Source organism: Rosa rugosa, chromosome 4, assembly GCF_958449725.1.
Source record: "Rosa rugosa chromosome 4, drRosRugo1.1, whole genome shotgun sequence".
In the NCBI taxonomy this organism is placed as follows: Eukaryota; Viridiplantae; Streptophyta; class Magnoliopsida; order Rosales; family Rosaceae; genus Rosa; species Rosa rugosa.
The window spans coordinates 34,262,298-34,266,457 of NC_084823.1; the positions used below are offsets into that span (position 1 = coordinate 34,262,298).

Sequence of the window (4,160 nt, forward strand, 5' to 3'; positions counted from 1 at the left end):
GCCGTCAAGCGCCAAGCCGAGACCTCGCAGCCATGTTGGAACTAGCTTTAGCGGACCTGCACGAAGCAAACAGAGAGCGGGAAAAAGAACGAAAGGAGAAGGCGGAAGATCAAAACCAAGTGGCGACACTATTATCAAAGTTCGACGAACTGAAGAAGGCACTAGGGACAAATGCAAATCCGGCCCAAAGCGAACACTCGCAAAGCGCAAGGCTCAGCCCAAACACAAGAGGAAGGACAGTGCTGGCATCAATAATCCAAATGGATGTTGCTTTGAACCCACCTGAACTAGCGGGATTAGGGCCAGCCCCACCGCCACAATTGGTGCAGGAGCAGGTAGCGGACTCACAACCGCAATAAGATAATTCATTCAGCGCAGGCCAGCAGAGGGGAACGGGAAATATTACAGCCCCCCGACAACAAATTTTGGTACCAAATTAGCCACTCCCCAGACCTACTGTCGATGCCACCACCTTGATCTTAGAAAAAAATGCGGGAACTAGAAGAAAGGTTAATTAGAGATGAAATAAGCACCTTATCGCCAACTCAAAACCCGCTCTTTACGGCGCGTCCAGGCCCATTTACCACCAGAATTTTGCGAACTGTCAGATCAACATATGCGAAGACTCCGAAGATTGCCCAATTTAGCGGTTTGACAGATCTATTCGTCCGCATGGACAAGTTCAAGAAGATAACAAACAACAAAGGTTTTGATGACGCGACTCTTTGTCATCTATATAGTGAAACATTGGACGATGAGTGTGAGCCCCGGTAATTTTGTTAGTTACTTTGAATTTTCTTAGGCTTTGGTTTCGAATTTTATTTCTGAGAATTTAGGTTCGAGCGAGTTCCGGTTAGGTAAAACTGCGAAAATGCTATATATAGAGCGAGATCAGATGGATGCCTCAGAATGATCGAGAACCCATCAGAGCTCTCGACCTTCTCGACGACCCGAAGCCACGACCCGGGCGGTTCTCCACCATCCACCGACGAGACGACGGCGGACCACCGGCATTCTCCTAGTCTCGTCATCACCGACGTGCATATGGTGATGGATCATCCATGCACGGATCGTGAAGGGAGATTCGAAGCTCGGAAGGTACGAAGCTCTTCAGGCAATTTCTGACTTTTCCGGCGACTCCGGCCACCGTCTGGGTTGTCTGAGGTACGAAACGAAATCCTCTCGACGATTTCTGCGTCTGTGTATAATTAGTTTTTGATTTTGGTTGGGTTTTGGTGGATTGATGTTTTGGGTGCCTTCGGCCTCGTCTGAGTTGCCGTGCACGGTGGCGAATTCTGGAATTTCTGGGCTTGTTTTGATGTTGGTTCTCGTCCTAGGATCAAGAAGTGATGCTCTTGGGTCCTTGCTGCACTGCGGAATGAAGGAGAAGATCGGGATGTGCTCTGCTTTGCTCGACGTTCACCGAGCAGCGTGGCTGCAAGTTCATGCTTGTTCAGCAATCTGTGGTAAATTCTGAATCTTAAGGTCTGGGCAATGCGATTGTTCTTCTCGGTGCAGAATTGGAATGGGTGGTGGACATATGCTTATTTTTGGCTCTATTATATGTTGATTGATTATGCTGGACAATGGAATTGGCATGTTGATTAGCTACCAAATTAAGAATTGAAAAACATGGAAATTGCGTTAGTGGTCGAGTGTCCAGATTGTATTGAATCTTCTTAAATCAAGGTTTGGAATTGAGGAAGAGTAGAGAATTGGAGCTGGAGGTTGATCGAAGGCCTTTGCCAAATAAAAGGTGGATTGTGCAATACATAAATCGAAGAAGAAGGATTTTGGGTGAAGGTTACTTGACTGGGTATTGATCAAATTGAGGTAAGAAGCATTCTTGGATTGGATTAAATTCTTAGCTGGGTCTAATTGTAATTAAAGTAGAAATCTGGTACTCGGCAGATTGGATGTTGGAGTAGTGATCTGCTTCACAAAGGTGTTTCGGGCAGGTGAGCTAGAATCCATCACCATATATATTAATTGCGATGATTGTTTGTAAGAATAACAATCCAAGTTTGGTTACCATTGAGCTCTTTGTTGTCTGGAACGTTGGTTGATATCTTGGTCAACTTGGTTGTTTGTTTCTTGTTAAGAAATACCTTCTGACTTTGGATTAATTAGCTTGTGGGCTGCTGGCACATATATTTATGTATATATATATATACAGATCCTATCCAGAGCGAGGCATCGCTCTGAAATTAAAGTGTGAGGTTAGAGCTTAGGGTCACTTTTCGGTCTCATATCCACATCTCGACTGTTCAGTTTTTAGGTACTAATGTACAGATCATCTCTGCAAAATTACAGCCAAATTGATGATCTTTAAGGTATCTAACTCGCTTAAACCAATGGACGAACTGAATCTGTCCAACCTGAACCGTACTAGCTTTAAGGCAGTTATTAATGCCTTAACCACTATCAATTTGGCTGAAATTTTACAGAGATGATCTGTACATTAGTACCTAAAAACTGAACGGTCGAGATGTGGATATGAGACCGAAAAGTGACCCTAAGCTCTAACCTCACACTTTAATTTCAGAGCGGTGCCTCGCTCTGGATAGGATCTGTATATATATATATATATATATATATATATATATAGGTAATTGTGCTATTGTGAGAGCTAAAGTGATAGGCGTGATAGTTGTGTATATTTGAGTACTTGGCAGAAACTAGATTTTAATTAAAGGCTTGGTTTGGTCTGGGAACATATGTGGATTGCCAGGCATATACAAGTGAAGCTTTGGTCTTGTTTACTGCTACAAAGTACAGAGAGCACTTAATCACTTGTCATGATATATATGCTTGTTTAAATGGGGTGCTAACAGCAAGGAAACATGGAGTTATTTTGTCTTATGGAAGTTAGTTGTTCGCTGGGACTATTTACGTGAATTAGGATTGGTCGAAAAAACTATATAGATGAAGGGTAAAATATTTGGTCTAAGGAAGTTACTAACTTAGAATTGTCGGGTTTAGGATTCCAGTGACCCACGGCTTGACAAACGACGGTGAAAGCTCGGAGATTGTCTGAGCACGGATTCCAGGTAGGGGGGGCTCACCTACGCCTCGCTAGAGTTTTCTTTACATATTCGTTTTAAGTATTGCATGGCTTACACACGGTTTCGGTATGTTTTATTTATTTTATTTCTTTTTCTTTTTTTTTTTTGAAAGGAAAATAAATTCAACACTTTGAGGTTGGGGAGACTTTATTTATTTTATTTCTATTTATATTTATATTTTATTTTATTTTATCGACACGGAAATAACTATTAACGTGTCGGGGCCGTGCTATACGGTCAAGTAAGTTAGATGACTTGAGAGCGAAGGTGGCACTAACTTCCTTGTGTTCGATCCCCTTAACCTCCGGAGGGTTAGTTACGCCGGTCGTTCGGGTATTTCCGATAGTAATGACGGGCCCGGTACGTGTGTGTAGCTAGGTAGTGGACGCTCTCGCTACGCTTACCTAGTAAACATACTATATGAGGTAAGGCCGTGTAATTGGTCTATGGGACCGGTCATCTGGTTTGTGAGATATTGGGATCTCGTATACAAGTCGTACACTTTATGATTTTCTTTACGTTATTTATGTGTTTTACGCATTTCTAAGTTCGTGATAATCCTTTACTGCATGCTATTTATAAAACCTAGTGGGGTTGAGCTCCTCTACTGGGCGATGAACGAATGTGATGCTCACCCCTACTTTCCCTCCAGGAACTGAGCAGGAGCCAGCTGAGGACCATGCTTAGACACTTGGGTGTTGGCATCGTCAAGTTGTGAATAGCTTCTTTTGGACTTGACTGTTGGTTTGGCAGGTGTTGATCAATCTCCCTCCTTTTGAAATTGTGAATGTGACTTGTTTTGTTGTGGGAACCTTTGTAAATTGTTATTATCCGCCTGCCTATCTTTTGGTGTGTGTTACCTAGCGTGAACTTGAAACCCGAATCTTGGACTCGTGACTTTTGTGGAATGTAAATAAAGTACTCTTTTGTTGTAAAATCTTTACGCTTCCGGATCATACTCTCAACCTCAATTGTAAACGTTCTTCTCACCACAATTCTAAAAGGCCTTGCAAGCTTTTGTGGCATGGGTTTGTGGCACAAGCTGCAGACTCATGTTCAGAGGCTTGCGGCGCTGTAACGTAATCCTTCCGGGGC

At 43.0% G+C, this 4,160-nt stretch overlaps 1 long non-coding RNA gene across 1 annotated transcript; it reads left to right on the top strand.

Moving 5' to 3' along the window:
• Positions 1-772: 772 nt before the first annotated feature.
• On the top strand, positions 773-4,160 carry LOC133745508 (uncharacterized). Its single transcript, XR_009863655.1, has 3 exons — positions 773-1,958; positions 2,983-3,050; positions 3,718-4,160. It is a non-coding gene; the product is annotated as an uncharacterized LOC133745508 (long non-coding RNA).